The 23,319-nt window shown below is 42.5% G+C and overlaps 1 protein-coding gene across 1 annotated transcript in view; it reads right to left on the bottom strand.

Annotated features, from left to right (window-relative positions):
• LOC138488168 (ras GTPase-activating protein 4-like) overlaps nucleotides 1–23,319 on the bottom strand; it is a 1,092,176-nt gene that overhangs the window by 195,486 nt on the left and 873,371 nt on the right. The gene's annotated exons all lie outside the window — the stretch shown is intronic.

The raw sequence follows: 23,319 nt of genomic DNA, 5'->3' as shown, positions 1-23,319 counted from the left end.
CAGGAAGCCTAATGGTTCCCGCATAATGACAACAAGCAACACAATGAGGCCGCATTAGACATTCGTCTGGGGCTGAGCCAAAGAACAAAGAACAGGCTGAGCAATGACCTCTGCTGGGAGGGGGCAGAGCTTCCCCCTCCAGGAAGGGAACACACCCCCCTGATCAAAAGACTGGACAGCTGCTACCTGGGAAGGGGAGGTTACAAAGGAGAACTTTGATGAAATCCTTATTTTTGATTAAAGTTTACAACTCTTTAACTGAGCAACCTAAAGAGGGATACATCTGAAAATTGGCAGACATGAACCTAATTTCAGGCTGTTGATTTGAAGACATTGATGGAACCTGTACAATTTAAGGACCAAAGTTATGAAAAAATTCTCATTGTAGCAGAACCATTAATGTTGCAAACCTAAGATTGTATGTACATGATCCACTGATAAGCGCTCAGAGATATACCAAATTAGAAATGATTAATCCAAACCATTATGGTAAAAATTGATAAAAATCCATAGAATGACAAAGGCAGCTCTCACAAAGATGGGGAGTGAATGTGAATATAGACAATCAAATATAAAATATATGTTTCCAATTTTAGTAGGGTACATAATGTTAGAAATGTACATGTCTGCAAAAGTTATGTTTTGGTAAAAATCCATGTGGGAGTTCCTAAATCCCATCGCAAAGATGATAGTTCTGTTCTGACTGCCAACCAAAACAAAGCACATGCCTGTAGCCACTCACAGGTATGGGGGTGTATTTTGGAGTTCTGCCTATGCCATAAACTTTGTGATGGATAAATATAGGAGTTTCACTGCACATAGGCACCTTGTTCCAGAACTCTTCATCTTGTAGCTGACACCAGACTCTTTGAAGATCCAGATTTCCTTGCAGAATCCAGATTTAGCATTGCTGAACTCTTGCTAGCTTGATCCACTTTCAAATATCCAAAACTTAAAAGAATAATTCTGATTCAGCTTGGCTTGCTACCATTAAGGCTTGCCCGCTGAAACTTGCATCCTGTACTCTACCGTGTCCAGCGACCAGAAGGGCCCATTCAAATCCAGTCTCAGGTGCAGTCCAAAATTGACCAGAACCGCGCTGCTGATTCAATCCCTCCAGAGGTGCTCTGCTGCCGGTAGATCTGACCGGATCCGATGACCAGAACCGGACGGTCCAATTTATTACAAGGGACTGTAAGTATAATAGGAAGAACAGTGACCCATACTATATCTGCATTATATTATCCCAATCTCAACCCATCCCATCTTTAAATTCCGAACACTACCATTGTTAGAATCTTTCTTGCGCTGATTTTTCTCATCTGTGTTACAAAACTATAACTCCTTAGTGATTTTGATTAATTAAAATAATTCCCAAACAGAAATGAAACTACAGTATCACACATGAAGAGTTATGAGCGGCCGTGAATAACTGATTCCTGTGTGGCATTCTCTTTTTCAAAGTCATTAATATAGTATAAGAAAACCTATCTCTCATTTTTAAATCGAATTTCTGTTTTCATTTCACACCTATTTGGTATAAAACGCCTCTCACTAAAAACTCTATAACTTCATCAGTTTTAAAGATAGAAATGAAGTTTCAACTCTCCCCGATACCTAAGACCCTTAGCTACATTCACAACTCTATTTTTCTCCAATATCGCATAGTAAAAGTCTGCCGCAAATTTGCAAATTTCAAAACTTTACATGTGTCTTTATCCCATTTCAAAGTGCTTCTTCCATCCCATCCTGATCTAAAGTGTGTATTGTTGTTTATATTATAGCTCATGTGTGTTAGGACTTGTTTAGAGTTGCTTCCCTAGGAAGTTTTCTCCATCTAAGCATTTTTGACCATTTTGCAGTATTTTACAAAGCAATTGTCACCTGTCAGTGTAAAAGTGTCACTTTCCAAAAACGGTTTTCTCTCTAGTTTGGGCAGGGAAGATTGCATTTAAGCTCTAGACATCATCTGTCATTCCTGAATACCTTCTGATTACTTACATTGGTGTAGGATTGCTCATTTGTATTTAAACAAAACTTTGCAGGGGGAAATATTAACCTAAACGCTATTTGTTCCCAAATCAAAACTGTTGTTTTTCCTGTTTTCTCTTCTACATCATGATAAGTGAATTCTGAATTGTATTGTCACTGTTAGGTGATTGCTGTCCCATATACATATATATATGTGATTTGAATATTAAATACATAAATATAGTGTTACCTTTACAAACTAGCCTGATTCCTGGTTCAGTGTGACCTGGGGGTATTTTGAGATGGGTGTGATATGAGTGGTATATCATTCAGAATATTTAACTTATAGACAAAATAAATAAGGGTTTCATTGAGCACTACATGCTAGGGGAGACCGGGGTGTGTGCCTGATTGAAATCCCTAACAACAGGCAGTGTAAATGGGCTGGTTATGGGTTTTCCCATGGGGGGCTGGCCTAGAGGGGCACTGGATATTTCCCAGCGGGCCTCTGCAATATGGGCCTCTTTTGTGTGGTTACCTATTTTATTTCAAGAGTTTCTTATGGGAAAAGGACTGACAGGGACGTCATTTCACCAAAATGCCAGGGGTAGCGGAAGTGACATAACATGACCCTTGACCTCTGATGACATCACAGGAAGTGATGTCATTTGACCCCACCCCAAAGTGACATCGCAGGAAGTGATGTAACACAATCTTTTACCCCTTGACAAAACAGGAAGTGGCATCACAGCATTGGTCCTAAGTACAGTATAAAAAATATATGGTTACAATATCCCTGTAACGTGATATACATTTCATACAAGAATGGCTCACCATGTGTATCGGTTGAAAAAAACATGCTATAACTGCAACTTGCGAAAAGCAAAATACATTGTCCAAAATGGATACTTATTCTACTCTAAATGCTTTTTTTTGGAGGATTTTGTCTGCATTGTGATTTTGAGGTGTTTAAGAACAAACTAACTCAGTTGTTCACACACTGAAGTGTTCCTGAAATAAACCTCTAATGAGTTTAGCAATTATTGTATAGAATTCCAGAAAAAACAATTATTTGTTATCCCTATTCTTTCTTATTTGGGGTCACTGCTCAAATTGGTACACTTGTGGAACCCCCTTGTTTTTAAGAAGCCTGAAAAAGAAAGCCAGCCACTCTAGAAACAGAGCCATGTGGCATTGGCTACAGCCCAGGAGCTTCAATGCATTTTTTTTGTTTAGGGATAGCAAGGGAGACCACAGGGGTAGCAAGGGAGACCTCAGGGGTGGCAAAGGAGACCCCTGATGGTCATTACATGAGGTCCCTGGGCACTGGGCATGCCCAAAATGTGTAATACGGGACAACTTTCAAAATTATTTCGAGGGCTTCTTTTGGTTCCCAGTCCATCCCTGGGTGCTCCATGCAGTCTCGACTGTATTGACCAGTGCTAGTATGTTATCTAACTTACTCGAAATGTTCTATAATCTTGTTTCATTGTATTATATAATATTAGATGCTTCAATCAAATGATTCAGTTCATTTATTAGAACACAGGCACAAATGTTAGCAGGCTCATCTAACATTGCCAGAATTGTATAGTTGCAAGGTTTTTCTCGAGACCCCTTTTAGAAGACAGGAACAATAGTGCTGTCAGTCCATGCGTGAGGTAATATTCCAGTATGACTAATCAATGTGAATAGTCTGTGTAATGTTTCAGCTCATGATGAGGGATTCATTCTCAATAAAAGATTGCAAATATCACTAGGACCGGGAGACGGGTAGGGTTTGCAGCATTGAATGATTTCAAGCTGCTCTACAATGAGCTGATAGCCCCATCAGGGTAGTTGTGGGGAAGAATATAGCCCCTGAATGTCCGAAATAAAAAGACCAGGCCAGGACAGTATTTAAGAGTGAAGCTGACTGGTGCTACCCATTGGAAAAAGCAGGCCAGTTCCAAAACACTTCTTTTTCTGACTTAAGGCTTAGGACAGGAACAGATATGGGCCTCTTTCAACTTTACCAAAATGAACAGTTGCTCGAGTGAAGGAAAATATGTCTGAAAACTTAAAAGTGCTGGATGTGCCCAATGCATGGCAAAAGACATATGTGGCTGAAAATGCTGTTTTCACAAATACATGGAAAGCTACACTTTCTACTTAAAGAGACAGATATTAGCGTGTACATTATCTTTATGCAACATGAGACTGTGATCCAGAAATCTAAAGTGAAGCCAAGCACTTTGCATTTGCCACAAATAAAAACACTTACTTGACTTGTCAACATTTAAATGACATCATTTAAAAGGAGATGCCTACTTACAGTATTGTGATACTCCTGTTATCCCAACTGTTATATTAAAGAAAGACATTACACATGGAAAGATTAAAAACTGTAGCTGTTCTTTGAAAAGCATAGATGCAGAGGGGCATTTCCACTGAAACTAAACTGTGACCCTTGACCTGTTGGTTTGGGCTCTCTAGGAGAAAGATGTCTGGTTGTAAATCAGTTGCTGATAAAAGGTCCTGCAGAAGTAACCTTGAGATCAAGTTTTCCATAAAACTGTACATTAAGCAATGAGCAAGGTCTTTGAAGCCTAGAAGGACATGTCAAGATAAACACAGATGAACCAGAAGGCTGGTCACATGTTTTCAGAGAAATGGAAACCTGCCTACTGAGGCCATGTGATGCTTTGCCATTGATTAAACATTGAATACAGTTTTTCCTTAATAAGAGGAGCAGCGCGTGTCTGACAGAGCCCATCCCGGGTTCAAACTAAACAGGAAAAAAAGCCCATTGGGATCCGGTAAAAAACAAAATGCGTGTGATGTACATAGTTTAAGTTATGTGGAAAACTACGATTTTTGCCATTTACATACACCTGAGCAATGGGAGAGTTGGCACAGGGGCAGATTGTCAAAATAATGTCTAAATGGGAAATGGTCACATTTTTAGATATTTTGGCGCAGCAGAAAACCGCAAAAAACAGTAACTCCACTCAGGAAGGGCGTGCTGAAGTAAAATTAGTATGGCCGGATTCGCCGTAAAATATAGAACCAATATATATCTATCATCATGGGGTTATTTGAAAGACCAAGGGAGTTATTGCAGAACAAAAGATGCACACATCCTTGTCAATTTCAAATGATGTATCTATTCCCCTCTCTCAGCCTACATCATACATATCTCCCAACCTCTGGTCCTATCAACAGCCAGTGGGCATTCTGGTGGGAGGTGAAGGGAACATGCTAGCCAATCCTGATCGCGGGAATTATGACAAGGTTCCTGTGTCACTGGCCCTAGAAAAGGAAAGGTATGCCTCAGAACTGGGTTTTTTTTGTGAATTATTCCAGGAGAGAGCTGCTGCTGGACTCTTGCAAGGAACAACTAGCAGAGAGGCCTCAATCCTTGCATTGGAGACAGTGCCCAGTGTGTTAGAGCTGGTATAGCCCACAAAGACATGGTTGACTGTCTTTGAAATCCTTGACTTCCACATAGAAAGGGGGAGTGTCCATCATCCCAAAAGGAAGTAATCCACAAAACACCACCTTTCAAGTCAGCTTGGAGGGTGCAAAAACGAAATTCCCCATTCCCAGAATTACAAAGTATTCAATTTCATCTGTCTGTGGGTACAGAAAACGAAATTTTCCTTTTGGTTCCCATTTTTCTCTGACCCCAAGTTATCAAGTGGTGCCTTTTATTTTCAAGTGTGTTGAAAAACCATTTTCATTCAAATTCCTTTTCCCCAATCTTGCCTTTTAAATAACAAGCCCAAAACGATTTTTCCTATTGAATTCCTTTCCCAAACAGCGCCTTTTTAAATCAGCAGCCAAATTTATTTTTCCATTGTGCTCACACTCCTTGCACCTTTCCTTTCAATCAAAGGAGTCACATTTAATTGAGGCCCAGAGGGTGGGGGTTGCTGGGAGAAAAGTATTGTTGCAAATTAAGTTATTTCAGTTGATTTGATCTTGTATGGTATTGGGAACGTTTTCTATTGGTTACATTGAAATAAAATCTGTGTAAGCTATTATCACATGTTTCAAAATGTCACCTGTGTTGTTTCATGTAACCGAGTCATAGTTGTGATTTTGGCTGTTGCCACAGCATTGGTGGCTGATGATAGCATTGTGTCAAATATTAAATACATAAATATATATATATATATATTTACTACAAACCAGCCTGGTTCCTAGTCTGTTGGTAACACAGGGTATTTGTTGGGGTTGGGTGTGAGACGGGTTGGAGCCTCACCAAATTGAACCTAAAATAAAAGTGCTTTATTGGGCGCCACCTTGCTTCGGGGGAAAGGAAATCCCTGAGTTCAAAGTGACAGCATAATAAACCGTGACAAAACAATGACCTGATTCATTATCGTTTGAGTTTATAGTACTGGAAATCCAACCATCCTGTGATCAAGAGGCTCAAAGGAGCCTGAGAAACTCAGAAAGAAAAACCGCAGCGTTTTCAAACACAAGCGCGTGGTGTTTCTGCCTGCCGTGGCTATCACTTTGGGTCTCCGGTGCTCCCCCAGGAGAGCACCGGAGACCCAAAGTGAAAGCCAAGGCAGGCAGAAACACAACACGGTTGTGTTTACATGCCGCAGTGTTTCTGCCTACAGCTGATTTCCCATTTGGGGCTCCCGGGCTCCCTGTGGGGGGCCCGAGAGCCCCAAATGGGAAATGCTAAATGCTGCAGTGTTTCTGCCTAAATCTGCAAAAATAAAGCCCTAGAGCCCCAAATGGGAAAGCAGATTTAGGCAGAAACACTACACGGTTGTTTTCTGCAATGCTAAATGCTGCAGTGTTTCTGCCTAAATCTGCTTTCCCATTTGGGGCTCTAGGGCTCCCCGTGGGGAGCCCTAAAGCCCCAAATGGCAAAGCAGATTTAGGCAGATACACAACGCGGTTGTGTTTGAAAACGCTGCGGTTTTTCTTTCTAAGTTTCTCAGGCTCAGGGGAGCCTGAGAAACTTAGAAAGAAAAACCGCAGCGTTTTCAAACACAATAACGTTGTATTTATGTTTGCGGTCACTTCAAAAGCTACCGCAAACATAAATACAACGTTTTTAAAGCTGCGGTTTTATTTCTAAGTTTTCCGGGCTCCTCCAGCCCGGAAAACTTAGATAAAAAACCGCAGCTAGTGCTGATTTTTAAACAAAAATAAATAGCACTTACCGAGATGCAGCTGCAGCTTTTCTGCATGTAGTCTCCGGTCTGGTCCTCCGAGTCCCGCCACCAATGAAGGCAAAGCCACCCAGTGGTAGCTTTTGTTTACTACAGCTGGCTGGCTTTTCCTTCATTAGTGCCGCAAAAGCAAAAGCCAGCACAGGCGGGCATCCATTTCACAAAATGGATGCGCCCATGTGCTTCCTTTTGCATATTTTGAGCTTGAATTGCTCAAAATTTTACATAGGGACTTGGAGAAAAAAAAATGCCAATAGTTTTTTTTTAATATTGCCTATCTATTTTTGAAATAAAAAAAATTGGGCGAACCATCCCTTTAAGGGCAATCTCTGATGCAGATAGATTCATGCATGGGATAGTTCTCATATTGTGTCTCAGGTTTCTTTTTTCTCCATGTATCACCTTGTGAAACCTCTGAGAATAGCTAACATTGGAATTAGTAATGGGTATCCCTACTCTATTTTTCAATTTACACACTGAGCATTTCAATATCTGGGTTTAAGTGGACCCGTAGCTCTTAATGAATTCCACTGCACCCAGGATATTGTCCGGGATAACAGTCTCATGATAACTGATGGTGACATCATGGGGTTCGTTTTTTGAAATCCCTGTAAATTGCACAAGTGGACCCATTACATTTGCACCTTCATGCACACAGGTCCCCTCCGCATAATTCTCAATATTTGCATGGTGGAGTGAGTGCAAAGGTGCAGTGCAAAAAGGTGGCCTAACACTAGTAAGCCGCCAGCCTTTTGTACTTGGCTGCGTAAAATGAGTAAACGCTGTCTGGCATGTACGCATAGCAGGCACTGTTTACAGTGAATTCCTATGAAAGCTGCATGCGTTTTGCTGCTGTAAAAAGCAGGCTGATTCCTTAGGAATCCACAGCATCTGTGCCGGCATGTAAAGGCATGCTGGCGCAAATGCTGGAGTATTTGACTGGCGGAGAGGAAGGGTGAGGTGGAATCATAACTTACTTCCTCTCAGCCATGCAAATTGTTGAAAATGAGATGTAACGTAAATGAAATGCGTAAAAGCCTTACGCAGGGCTTTGGCAGACTTTATTTACATTGCAGCTCAATGATAACGAGCCCCGATGACAACTGGTGATGTCATGAATTGGAAATGGTTATTGCAGCATGAAAAACATAATTATGGAGCCTGGATGCATGCTAGTACGCAGTGTTCCCAATTGAAATTAAACCCTCCCCGACATTTGAGCATGTTGCGGTGGGTTGAATTGTAATTGAACACGCTTGGAAGCGTGTACAATGGATCCCTATAAGGCCCGCCGGCTTTATGCTGGTACATAAAACAGGCTGACTTCATAGGGATCACCAGCATTTGCGCCCACATGAAAATGCATGCTGGTGCAGATGCTGGAGCATTGGTATGGTGGAGAGGAAGGAAGCGTTGGAAACGCAAGATGCTTTCCACCCCTCCTCTCGCCCATACAAATGATTGAATATGTGAGGAGGCTTGATTGAAAGGTGTTGAAGAAGTACTCAAGGGTTTTACACCTTTCGTACACGTTACGCCACAATAGAGCATGAGCTCCTGGGGGACATTTTATATTAAATTAGGGATCACCAACCCTTGCAGTTACATGTTAGTGGTCCCCTGCATGCAACTTTAAACCCTCATAAAGCGAATTGAAAAAGTAAAGAGTAAAATTACTCTTCATTTTTACTCTCCACTTTGGGAGAAATAAAACACTGCCTGAAAATACCCCTTTCAGACAGTGTATTATAATGTCTTCCAGTAGAATCAGCCTTCTCATTAGCAAGTGCTAATGAGAGGCATATTCCATTGGAATCCTTTCGTTCTACGCACGCCTCATGCAGGCTTACAACTAAATGCTCTATCGAGACGAAGGAGGAAAGCAAAGTGGAGATTCAATCTCCATTTTGCCCCTCCTGCACCTCAGGACAGCTGTTAAATGAAGTGGAGCATAAACGGGTTTATGCTCCATTTCAATAGAAAATGGCCTTCACTGTCTCCCCTACTCGCAGTGGTCAAGCTAGTTACAAATCTCTGGACACATGGAAGGCTATTTTCTCCTCGTCGTAAATTACTTGCAGGGGACTACTTACATTTGAACTTTCATGCAAACAAGTCCCACCCAGGCAATTTTCTTCATTTGCACTGCGGAGTGCAAATGAAAAGTATAAAGAGACACCGGAAGCCTCTTTACACTTCTCTTTTTCACTCCACAGTGCAAATAGAGTAAACGCTGCCTGGCATGCATGGCAGGCAGCGTTTACAATGATTTCCTATGGAATCCGCCTGCTTTTTTGTTGTTGCAAAAAGCATGTGCTTCCCATAGGAAATCATTGATTTTACACAAGCATGAAAATCTCATGCTGGTGTACAAACAATTCGTTTTTAAAGGCAGAGGGCGAATGGGAGGCAGAAACGTAACTCGCGTCCCGCGTGTTCCCTTGACTTCAAAAACAATTAAAATCCCCTGAGGCATGAATGGAGGTGTTAAGACGGGTGTAACAACGTTACACCCGCCTCTTTAGCCCCTCCATTTACACTCTTGGGACTCCAAAATTAGACCCTCAATTGGAGTCCCCTGTAAATTACCCAGAGGGGAACCGTTCTGTTTGCAACTTGACATAAACAGGTCCCCTCCATGTAATTTTCGACATTTGCCCACCATAGTGCAAAAGTAAAGTGTAAAAAGGTGGTGTACATGCAAAATTAGTAAACGCTGCCTGCTATGTACGCATGTCGGGCAGCATTTACAATGCTGGTGTAAAAACATGTGGATTACATTGGAATCCACAGCATTTGTGCCAGCATGAAAATGCATGGCAGAGAGGAAGGCTGAGGAGGAATCATAACTTATGGTCCGCCCCTCCTCTTAACCATACAAATTGTTAAAAATTAGCCTTAATGTAAATTAAATGCGTAAAAGCTTTACACAGGTTTTTACCATTTTATTAACATTGCGGTTTATTGAAAATGACACTTAAACACTAGTAATAAAACCTCCACAAGAGCATGTGATCTCGTTAGCCATACCAGATGACTACACGATCCTCAGAACAGATACAGAAAATTCTAGACGCAGTGGAGTAACACTTATCGCAAAGAAACAACTGGGCATAAGAGAAATCCCTAATCAACCATTCCCCTCAGGGGAACTCCTCTCCATGAAACTACCTCTCACTGCCAACTCAACCTTGACTATACACCTTATATCCAGACCCCCAGGTCGAGCATCATCTGTGGATGAAGATATCACTCAACTTCTCACTAGTAATGCCAAACCAGGGTCTAAAATTATCCTACTAGGAGACCTTAACTTAGGACTCAACAACCCTAAAGATGACAATGCCACAGCACTAGCCAATACAATAACAGAACTAGGCTTCCTGAACCGCATTACCAACCCTACCCATAATAAGGGTAGAACACTTGATTGGATAGTAGATCTAAACTGCAACACAAAGATTCTCTCTGACCACCATGTGATCACCTTCACTATCCAGGACTAGCCTATCCCAGACCCTGGCCACAGTATGGCACCTCCAGCCCTTACCAGAAAGAAATGTAATATTACAGTGGAAAGAATATTACTGCTACTTCACCCCATCACCAGTCAACCCAACTTTGACAACTTAGACCCTGTAGCAATTGTAGAGTTGTACAACCAAACCCTCTCTCAGGCTGTAGACAAAGTGACACCATTAAAAATGCGCAGATCTAAACAGCTGGCTCACCTAAACACTTGGTACACAACTAACCTAAAAAAGCTAGGCAGTACCCAGAGAGTAGCCGAAAGGGGATTGGAAAAAAAACCTTCGACTATGAACAAAGAGAAATTGATCATGGCCTCAATAAATACAAAAACGCCATTCACCAAACAAAAAGTGACACTTATAACGACAGAATCACTAATGCAAAATCAGGTACCAAACAATTATTTGCCATTCTCAGAGAATAAGAAACCCCAGTGACTCCGCAGGAACCTTGCACAAAAGACTCCACTTGGTGTTCGAACATCCAAAAAGAAGTGTTGGACAAAATCTCTCTCCTTCACTCAAAAATTGAAGCAAAAAAACTTAGCCTGCCCTCTGACTCCCAACGTTTAAGAGCACTCAAATTCCACCCTGAATCGGCCCACTCCATTTCAGTTTTCCCCCGTTTCAGTATCTGAAGTAATAAAAATAATTGGGAGCCTCAAACCATCAAGATGTTAAGGAGACATATGTCCTGCCACGCTCACTACCCTGACTCAAACCTCTCCCTAACCAAACAAATCAATACTACACTTCTATTGTGGCCTATACCGCTAAACTCATCACTGCCTGCAGGCCGTTCCTCTCTCCTGACATTTGCATTACCCTGGATAGAGCCCTCTTATTATCGAGATTGGTCTACTGTAATGCCCTATATATTGGGACAAGTAGCCGTGATGTAAACAAACTACAAGTGCTACAGAACAACGCACTAAGAGCGGCACTCAACATCCCTAGAGCCAGCCACATTACTTCTGCCAGACAGAAGGCTCACTGGCTTCCTGTGAAGGATAGAATCGCCTTCAAAACCCTAACTCTAACCCACACGTGCCTTTCGAATAAAGCTTGCAAAAGAACCAATCTAACAGACCTACCAGAGCCTCTCAGGTCAACCAACTAACGATACCCAGATACAAACGAGAAAAAGCAGGGGGTAAGAGTTTCCCAGTCCTAGACGCCAAACTTTGGAATTCCCTGCCTTCAGACCTAAGAGTCGAGCTAGCCTTCTGGGCCTTCCGCAAAAAACTGAAAACATGGCTGGTTGCACAGGAACAATAATTATTCAGTTTCTTCCCTCTAACACAAACTTGCTAGTTTCTTCTTGCTACGTTTGCAGTTTGAGTATAGCATGATTATGTTTCATGTTATTGGCACAATGGTATATGTAGGGAACCTATTTTACCTCACTTACTGTAACAGTGTTATGTTTATGTATTATAATTGTATCTCAGTCACTGTAACTCTGTTATGCTTGATGTATTATAATTTGCTACCACGATCAAAGTATTGATCTTGCTACATGTAAAGAAACGTCCTGTACCAAAATTGTAACCTGTAAACTTGCGCCCAGTTACCTCCGGGTTAGGTGCACTGTATAAATAAACAAATAAATACATAAATAACAATATATATGCATATACCAGTACAGGAAAGAGGGGCACACTCTGGTTCCCTGCACAGTAAACCTACTCAGCCATGGATGTTCTCCTACCAGTCTCTGTGGTCTTCACATCGTCAGGGAGGCGGTCTTTGCTTGAAGCTCACAGCAACTGCAGGTGCTATCAATCAGTGAGGATTCTGCTGCAAGTACTTCTGGTAGCTGCATCAGGTTTACAGGGAACACGTTCACACCCAGACCCACAGTGGGCAAAAGGGGAGGGGAGTAGCCCACAGTGTGGCTGTTCAAAGCAGGTCATGTGTCAACCTGGTGCAGCACCCTATGGGATTCTGAAGCTTTCACCCTTCAGAAATCCATGAATATAACAGTACAGAAAAGAGGGACGCACTCTGATTCCCTGCACAGTAAACCTACTCAGCCACGGATGTTCTCATACCGGTTTCTGTGGTCTTTACATCATCAGGGAGGCAGTCTTTGCTTGCAGCTCACAGCCAGTGCAGGTGCTATCAATCAGTGCTGATTCTGCTGCAAGGACATCTGCTAGCTGAAGTAATCAGTTTTACAGGGATCCTGCTCACACCCAGACCCACAGTGGCGAAAGGGGGGGAGTAGCCCACAGTGTCGCACTCCAAAGCAGGGCATGTGTCACCCTGATGCAGAACCCTATGGGATTCTGAAGTTTCCACCTTCAGAAATCCATGAATATAACAGTACAGGAAAGAGGGGCGCACTCTGGTTCCCTGCACAGTAAGCTACTCAGCCATGGATGTCCTCCCCCTACCGGTTTTAGTGCTCTTCACATCGGTAGGGAGGCAGTCTTTGCTTGCAGCTCACAGCCCGTGCAGGTGCTATCAATCAGTGCTTATTCTGCTGCAAGGACATCTGCTAGCTGCAGTAATCAGGTTTACAGGGAACCCACTTTCCTGTACTATATATTAACCAGACTAAGGTAGGGGTACACATGAAAGTGTTTAACAAATATGCACTAATACTTTGTCTAATATAGGTTTGTTGTGGATGTCAGTAAAGTACTTTTTTAGTAGGATTTATGGGAACCTCTCTGTGAAACAGTCAAAGAGGGCCCCCACAATCCATAATTGCCAACGTTTGCATGGTAGTATCTGTCCATCTAGTGAGGCACCCCGTACAAATTCACAAACAGTCGAAGTCTCCTTGAACTTTAACCTTTCAGGAGAATGCCTTCCTTCCCTCCTAGTCACTTAGAGGTGTACTCCAGGGCCTCTATCTTTATGTCGGCTGACAGAGAAGAGACTAATGAACATTCACTGGGCCTACAAAATGAAGGCGCGGAAGCTGAGCTGAGTAAATACGATAGATACATGCAGAACCCTACTATTATAGAGGAAAGGCGATACCCCACTGCGGCCCATGTTGAATGCCCATGTCAAATTCTAATGTCACAAAGTGGTCACATTGCCCACAAAGCATACTCCTTACTAATAATTAGCCTAACAAGTGTAGAATCTTCAGGGAAACAAATATACAACATTGCAAATATCTTGAGATGATGATAGGGCAAGGGTGATGAGAGAAATATATTCTTATGATTTGAAGAGGTTGTATTAATAAGTATAGTCTCATGGTATGGAAGATGAGGGCTAAATAGTGGAAGTTTACTGTCAGAGTGGGAGTTAAAAAGAATATCTATGTGGCACCTGAGCATTAAGGTCAGAGGTAGGGGTTAATAAATCATCCCCCATGGGTGGGAGGTGCTATAAAATAAGACATTATCTTAGCATAGGGCATGGTGGATAGTACTATGTTAGCTGTACCAAGTGGGAGCTAAACAGGTTATTTCTAGGGCCGGAATGAAGCTGGAATTGACAGTGTGTGATCGTATGGTAGGTGTTGTAGAATATAGAACGCCATACCCAATGGATGATACTCACCTACGTTGTCTCTGCTCCTCCCTTGAATACTGTTTCTCTTGTTCTTGTTGTTTGAGTACTCTACTCTGGCAAATATAAATGCTACTTATTCACTCTCCAGAACTCCCTGAAGAGGCTCACCCAATGATGATACTGTGAAAAATCCCCCTTCGTGAGAGAGCTCAAGAAATGTCCCAAATGGTTCATAAACAATGGTTAGGGAGAATTCTAATTTCTGCGCTAATTCCCTTCAACCTTTAGAGACCCCCAGCTCTTTTCTTGGACTTTTGGACTTCTCGTGTTTTGACCTGATTTGGATCAGGTATTTCCTTGTTTGTTTGTTCCCAAGAATAGTAAAGTGAAAATGACTTTACTTACCGTTTCTCTTTGTAGGTCCAGCACACCCCATTTTATGTGGAGTGCCTGGGGGGGTTATCTATTAGCCCCTTATCCTACCTTCTCATGTAACATTTTTCATGTTACCCTCCCTACTTTAAATGGCTGGTGGCAGTGGTTTAATGTTCCTACCATTGTGCTTTTCTACTGCAGGATAAAACCTCAGCTGCAGAGTGACCATTTTGTCAAAATGGCCTGGTCGTCGTTTTTAGCCATTTTATGTTAGGTCTTTCTTGGTCTTTTACTCTGTGTGTCGAGGCAGATTTGGGCCCTTTGTTCGTTTTGCCTTTGGCAGGCTTTAGCTCTGAAGCCCACCTCTGGCTCCAGTGTGTTTGGAAAGGCAGGATGTGAGGGAAGGTCCCGAAACTCCCTGTCCTTTGTCTCCAGGAATGCCTGAATGCAACCAGTCCTGATTGGCTGGTTGGTTGTCCTTTCACGACAGCCACCCTGCTGTGTGATTGACAGCTTAGGCTGTGCATGAATGGGAGAAACCTGCTTAAAAGTAAAGGGTTTTGGGACTAGAGGCAGCGTCGACCACTGGGAGAAACACCTGAAGAAGAAACCATGAATTAAGCTTGTTGCATCCTCCTGGACCTTTGAATTGCCAGGGTGAAGCCTGCTGCTGTGCTGAAACTTCTTTTTGTTCAATTCGACAGAGAAGCTCTGGAAGGGACGACTTCTTATCTTGGGTTAGTAGGACCAACTAAGCCCGAGACAAACTCCACTAGACCACTTTCCCCGACTGGCTGTACTTCTTTGCTGCTGCAAGAACCGAGTGCCAGGGGTAGAGAAATCCATAGTGCAGTGCAATGTCTGAAATCCGGCCAGAAGCTCTAGGAGTCTCCTAAGGACCCTCCAGAAGCAGGACGACCCGAGCTCAAGTCCCCTCACCAGAGTGCAAGACCAAAGGTGTGAAGGAAGCCCAACCGGTATCCGAGATCCACAACGGTGCTGTTTACTAAGTGCTGAAACTGCGAAGTGCCACTGAACCGAAAAAGAGCCTGTAGCTGCTGACGACCTCCAAAGTGCCGCTGCAGGAGCCCTCCAGACATCCTGCCTCTTGTCCCCACGACTGAGGGTCAGGAACCCAGGGTCTGCATGGCTGCAACTGGACAGAATCCAGCTGGACCACTCTTCTTCAAACCAGAGGTACTGTTTAGACTTGGGGTACTTACCTCATTGTCTCTAAGCTGTGCTTTTCTCAGTCGAGACTTGCACTGGCTTACCTTTAGAGTTGATTCCAACTCTTCTTTTCACAGGCTTAACAGCTTTGGATCCTACAAGTGATTTTTCTACAAACTCTTTTTATCTAAGAAGTGCCTCAGCTCCATAGACTGTGTTCCAATTGACTTTGGCTGTCCTGGCTCCCTGCAGACTCTTCTAGCCCATTGACTTTGATATAGCTTTTCCCTCATAGGTGGTAACTTGTTTTAGTCTGTTACTGCTGGGAAAAGCTTGTCTAGATTTCATTGGAAGATTTAGTTGTCCTCACATTTGCTGAGAACCTGTTTAACATTTTTCTTTCCTTAAACCGTTCCTTTCTGCAACCTCCGAATTTGCAAAGTATAACTAGTGGGATATATAAATGCCATTACTGTCCTTAAAGAACGCTCATTTAAAAATAGATGTAAAATAAATAAATAACTATTTATAACTGAAACATTGAGTGTAAGTGTTACTTGGTTACACGTATTTATGAATTTCACTGCTACAGCACACATTTAGCCCTCTTGAGATAGGCCTGGCTGCTCAGCCACACTATCGACTTGTGTAGTACAGCCCTATCCCAAAATCTGGGTTATATTATACCAAGCAGACAAGGGTTGTGTAGTCTCACACAGTGTTACTACATCAATTCTTGGCCAACAACTATCAACAGACTTCAGTTGAACCCGTGGATCCATATGCATGCTATGGTGCCTTCATCTGCTGCGGAGTAGAGCATGCATGTGGGAGCAAATCCGCTCTGTTGTTGTGTCCTGGCAATGCTCGGCATGTGCTTTACATATCGGGCTCTAAATCTATATCTATCAAGTGTCTTGTAACTACAGCTGCCATGTTACCATAGGTGGGTATTCTAACAACATGGTTTATGGTCATAAGACCGAAAAAATAAATCTCGAAAAAGAAAATCTCGAAAAAAAAGGCCGAAAAAAAAAAGTTGCATTTTTTTAATGATGTTTTTTATTCGAAATGGGGGGGGGTTCCCCCCCAAGCACCCTTTTTTTAATGTTCTTTTTTTTTACCATTTATTTTTCACCCCGGACCCCAAAATAAATATATAATTAAAAAAAGAGAAATGCGACTTTTTTTTTTTTGGCCCTTTTTTTTCAACCTTATTGTTAGTCGAGATTTTTTTTTCAAGATTTTGACCGACCACCTAACAACATATTATCATAGTATGTGTTAGGTCAGAAAGTTATGTATGGCTCTTATTTTGCTTCCTTTACTAGTCTCATTGACCTTTTGGTTTTCTGCACCTACATTTGATGTCAGGGGGACTTCTACTGAAATCCTCCTGCAGCTGCAACTCATTTATCGTGGGCTGTCTTTAGAAGCCCCTATGGCTATTCTGTAAGGGATGTTCCTTGACCTTTCCATTTTGTCCCTGACTGAGGTGTTCTCATTCAGAAAGTATGCTGGGCGGTATGTTGGTGGCAGATATATTTTTTGCTTTTGAGTACATCACCCTCTAGCATTTTTAGTGCTTTGTTAGCAAAATGTGCATTTATGGTGCCCACAACCAATACATTTTGAAAATCCTAAATCCAAATATTTTGTTTTGTGGTACATCCTTGTGTGGTTGGAGCATGAGGAAGGACCAAAATGGCCATTCTGCCTACACAGGCCCTTTGCAGGGCCTACCAAGGTACCCTTTGTTTGTGGAGCACCCCATTCTGATTGGACAAGGTCTCACAGACATCCCAATCTACATGCTTGCAAAAGTGAAGTTTGGCTGGCTTGCCCAGATTTGATAGCCGCTAAAATATTGAATGGTGCATGTATGCTGATTGGAGGGCTGGTGTATCCCCCAGCTGTGGATATGTGTTTATCTTTGGGGATCTCAAGACATTCATAAGATCCTACCAAAAAGGTAGCAGGCGCGCCTCTCTAGAAAGAACGTGACATGATAACCTGTTCTGTGGTTTTTTTCTCACTTTGGGAGTCTGCAGCCATCGCAAAGACTGCTATGCAAATGGATATTCTTCCTTTGTGAAAAGTACAGTGAGCAAAAAGCGATGGCTGCAGACTCTCAAAGTGTGGAAAAAAACAGAACATGTTATCATGCGAGAGGCGCACCTCCTACCTTTTCTTGTATTTTTGCAAGGAACTTGGGGGTGGTCACCCTAAATTACCTGGGGGAACCGAGACATTGGGCCTCATTCCGAGTACGGCGCTAACCAATGGAGCTATTAACGCCTTGGTTGACGCCGTACCAGGACCGGCAGCGCCTTGGTGGATGGACGAATTACCGCCCCATTCCAAGGTTGGCGGGGCGGTAATTCCCCATTCACCAAGGCTCTTCCCCATTCCCAAATGAGCCCCCATAGGGCTCAATGGGAATGGGGAAGATGCAAATAACGGTGACCGTTCATTACGGTCACCGTTATTGGCTTGGAGGCCCCTTTGCGCCGTCGACTTTAACACCGGCTCAAAGCAGGCGTTAAGGGCGAGGGCGCAAAGGGAACTCGGAGTATGGCGGTAAGGGATTACCGCCACCGGTCTCGTTACCGGTGGCCGCTATCCCTTACCGCCATACTCGGAATGAGGCCCATTGACCCCTTGCTCACTGTACTCAGAGAGGCACAGCTCCACCTCACTGATGAGGCCCAACAAGGCTGGAACATGTGTATGGGGTTGCTTTTGGTACTCTTGTTCAAAGGAGGTTTGCCTGGCATTTTGGTGGTGAACTGCCCTTGTGGGCAGGACAAAAACTGATATGCAAATGGATACTCCTCCTTTGTGAAAAGTACAGTGAACAAAAAGCGCTGGCTGCAGACTCTCAAACTGGGAAAAAATCCACAGAACAGGTTATCATGCCATGTTCTAGCTCGAAAGGGGCGCCTACTACCTTTTCTTGTATTCATAAGATTCTACCTGGATCCATGTCCTTACAGCTGAGAGGGAAGATGCTGTGAGCTTGTGATGCTTCCTCCAGACCTTCCAAAGGCAAAGGTCTGCTTCTCTCTAGTTTACGGAATCCTATCTCTCTGATTCAGTGGGGAGAGATGGAAAATCCTTCAGGCCATTGTGCCTTGTTCTAAGCCTCTGTCTAATTTGTCTGTGACTAGAACAGAAGTAGGTGCCTTGTTTCTGCACTGAAACTAAGGCGTCTGTGCTGCTGCTCAACACAGTTTCATTCTAAATTGTGGGCTATCTGGAAATGCCCCACTGCAACTGCTCCTCGTTATGGGACCATCCTCCTAACTATGCTGAGTCATTTGTTCCTTCCTGAGCTATTGCTGACCTTGGTGGACAAGTCCGGCCCTATCTAAAAGTGGTCTTCCCATCACAGGGTATTTTAATGGTTTCAGATTTGAAGGTAGGAATTAACAATACTGTCACAGTTCCAGAGTTTGTTTGGGGTTATAACATGGTTGGTTGATAATGGAAGTAAATTAGCAAACCTTCTCCTGTTTTCCTCATCTTAACTTTGTATTTGGACCCTCCTTCGACTATGCAGATCTTTAGCTTAATCCTGTCCATCTTTACCCACCTTCTGCTGCTCTACCCAGGGGTTTTAAGCACTCAGAAGGAGCCCACAAGTTGGTTCCCCATACTAGTATTGTTTGCTCAATTCTTCATCTATTGTTATATTAATTTATGCTTACCCCTCAGGTGGGAATACCGGATGAATTAGTAATTTACAATATTTGCAGCACATCCTATGAGACCAACCAAATTGGAAGCTGCCATAAAACAGAGAAATATCAAAAGTTAGATGGGACTAACCAGACAATAAGCCTTTGTGAAAGTGTGAAGTAGCTTCTCTGAGAATCTCATCAATAGGTGTGTTCCTACGTAAGAGAGCAGCAGAAACTAGATTTTCTCAAGTAGAATTAGCTCTATGCCTGCCTGGAAGACACCTTCCCCCATTTCGGTAGCAAAAAGAAATGCAGGACTCCATCCACTTTTTACATGACTCTTTGATGCCGCTTGACTTCAGTAGCTAATAGGTGGGCCAATAGGTGAACTCTCAGAGAATTATTGCAGTCCTGATTACCTTGAGAATGCTCGTTTGGCTTACTGTATACTTTTCGTACAGACTTGCTGTAGTTTTATCTGGACATATTGCAGGAAATTGGTATCAAGGCAGTTAAACTCAGTAATGGGAGGCTGTTCTGAAAGATTCTTCTCCAATATGCATGAGAGCCTACGGTGTGAGGCCAATGAAAGTCTGTGTACAACCACTGCTGAGGCCTCGTCCGGGCAATGAAAATGATGCTGGACTGTATTCTTTCATCTTCAATAATGCCTAAGGGATCAAGGAGATTGGAAGGAGGCATACAGAAAATCATTTGTCATGCAATTATTGGTCATTTGGGTATTTGGGTGATGTGATGGGATCTGCACTTGGAGGTCCCCTTTATGTGATTATGCCTACAAGACTTCCTCGTTGAACTCCTAATGATGCTCTTCTAAGAGCACAGTGCAAGGTGTCTACTCACACATTTTCTGCACTGGTTAGATAGAGCACAGTGAGATGTATTCTACTCACCAGGAACAAATGGCACATTTGCTAAGCACACTCTGAGAAGGGTGCTGCACGTGATCCCGTCCCTGTCTGTTCAGATGGTATATTTCTGATTATATTAGAATACTTTTGACATTTATCGGAGGTTGAGGAATGGTCAGTGCCTTGTGAAATGCTTGCAGTTTTAGCAAGTTGATGTGGCATGACATTTCTGTTGGCCGCCTTCGAAACTCTACACGTTAAATTGACTCACCCATTCTGTGATGAAAACAAGACAATTGTGTGGCTGGGGAGTAGCATTTGGAATTGAAATCTATTTTGATTGGATACTTTGCATACCCGCTTCCGAGGGACCAGAGAGCTTTACGGGAGTTAACTTTTCTTCCCAACTTTTGGATGTTTTTTGTCCATTGTTCCTATTGACAATTCCATCAGAGATATTGTAAAGAATCACATTGGTTGATATAAATATGCACACTGCCAATAAGTTCACAAGTGGTTATACTTTTCTGAACCTTCAGATGTTGAATGCTCTTCAGATGCAGACATTGGTCCTAGATAAATAAAAATGGCCCTTGTCTGAAGGTGACATGCTTCATCTCAGACTATTTCTGGATCCACCAAGGTGTTAGATGCTATGTACCAGATGCAATATAGACTTGTCCCAGTTCATTTGCAGGCTCAGTCACTCTGAAATCTGGAAAGTCATTGTTATGCATTGAATCTTGTGAAGAAAAGCTACTACCAAGGCACTCACTTGGAGAAGTCTCGAGGATCTTATTTTCAGAAGGAACTGAAGATCTTGACAGTGGTAATACTCTACTCTGATGACAAAGCAAATACCACATCTGTCATTCACTGTGGTGAGTATAGGGTCTCATTTTGCCTCGAGAGTGAGAATGAAGGCAAAAAAGACAGTTGTAAAAGGTTTACACCTTCCTTAACACCTCCATTCATGCTATGGGGCATTTTAATTGTTTGAATTGTTTTTGAAGGTGGAGGGTGGTGCAGGACAGGAGTTACATTTCGGCATACCTTTTACCCTTTGCTTTCAAAACCAATGTGGTTGTACGGCAGCATGAGATTTTCACGCTGGCTTAAATCCAATGATTTACCTAGGCAGAACCCCTGATTTTTATACCAGCAAAAAGCAGGCGGATTACATAGGAAATCATTGTATATTCTACCCGACAAGCCTACATGCCAGGTGGCATTTACTCATTTTGCACTGCAGAGTAGAAAAAGTGGTATAAAGTGCTTCTGTTACCCTTTTATGCTGCTCTTTAGCACTCTGGATATCAGGCGCCGGCAAAGTGTTACAAGTCCGGTGGCAACCCGCTGGTAGTACCGGTGGGATTAGTGCCAAACTCGTAATGAGGCCCTATGCCTATGTACAGGGGTATTCTTCCAGGAGTGGAAACAATGAAATGAAGGAAAACTGACACTGCAGTGCTTCTTCCGGGCTCCCTGGAGAATCTGTCCATAATGTGACAGCAGTGAAAGCAAATGAATGGCTGTATTTACCACAATCTTTTTCTTATTTTATTTCTTGAGTTAAAAGAAGAAGAAATGTCAAGATAAATGAGAGTCTTGCCAAAAGATGTTTCTCCAGGTTCCCTCTTTGGAGATATCTCAACAAAGAGTTGGCAGAACAGTATTGGCCATGAGCTTCAAGCCAACTAGAAGGCCGTGCGACTAACAAAGGAAAGAGCTGGACTGACATAGTGGGTGAAAAATGTATCCAGTAGGACAGCACCAACAGATAAGTAGCAATGGGGTTTCTAAGCAGATATGAGTTAGTTTCTCTATGATAACATTCCCAAAACCAAATACCAATCCAGATCAAATAAACTATGTTTACTTCATAGTATATCCTATTTGTTCAGACCAACACGTGTTTCACATGTAACATGTTTTCTCAAGGTCTCCATCATATTCAAATATATATCAATGTTGATTTAATTTCAGCAATTATTAGTAGCAGTATACTACTGCACTTTGTAATGTTATGGTCCATAATAGCTAGATGTATATAATTTACATGATCCATTGACGATTTCCAAAAGTAAGAATGGCCTCAATTTGTGATGACGCTTCATGAATTTGTTTTATTTGACCTGATAACAGTGTTAGTGAGACACATTATTTATGCTTTGAGTTCCCATTTGCTTGTTTATGCCCACATTTTTATTTCAGTGTTATAATTGAATTATGAAGCCCTGTTATGTAGAAACGAGTACCATGTTCTTTTCTGTTTCTCTTCTGTTCTACAGCGATGATGGTTTTCATAAACATTTGCATATACCGTAGACCCTGGGAAAGCACCTTATGCAAGAAATGTGTGGTTCTTAACTAATACGATATCCTATGGCATACACAGACTTAATTTCATCATCATGTTATTTGCCCATGGAAATTGTGTGATATGTAAACTCACGGCCTTTCGATAAGAGCCTGATTGGTATTTTTATGTGCCAGTACTGCTGGAGGTTCCTTTTCAGTTGGAAACATAAATGCCCTGCATTCCTACAAGATTAGAACTTCTGACTGTAGATAAAAGGCTGTGTACTACATTCAACCGCTTCCTCCAGAACTAGAAATAGCTCCAAAAAGGCAGGGATTGGAGGCAATTGAAGTCGTTTGATTTGCACAGTGCAGAACACACCACAGGCCCTCATCTTGGAGGCCTGGGTGAATGCTCTTTTTGGCATTTTTATTTTCCTGGAAAGATTGTCTGCAAAACATTATCTGCCATAAAATGACCGGGATTTCGTTTCACCAACAGACAGTTACAGAGCGTAAGATATTTTCAGTGTTTTGTTTGTTGTTGAAATGAGTGGTTGTCTACCACCACCGCTATTTGTTCATATTTCAATGGGTCAAAGATCCTGTGAATGACCCTGCCCAAGGCATGCAATAGGTTAACAATCTACCCTTGTCTGTAGTCTAGTGGGATCCTGGACACATGATCTAGCCACTGCGATCTGCTGGATTGGAAGGTGTACATGTATTTGTTGTTGCCTTGCTACATACCCACTTTGAA

This window comes from Ambystoma mexicanum, chromosome 9, assembly GCF_040938575.1.
Source record: "Ambystoma mexicanum isolate Mex_15411 chromosome 9, UKY_AmexF1_1, whole genome shotgun sequence".
In the NCBI taxonomy this organism is placed as follows: Eukaryota; Metazoa; Chordata; class Amphibia; order Caudata; family Ambystomatidae; genus Ambystoma; species Ambystoma mexicanum.
This window is presented reverse-complemented; position numbering and strand designations above follow the sequence as displayed.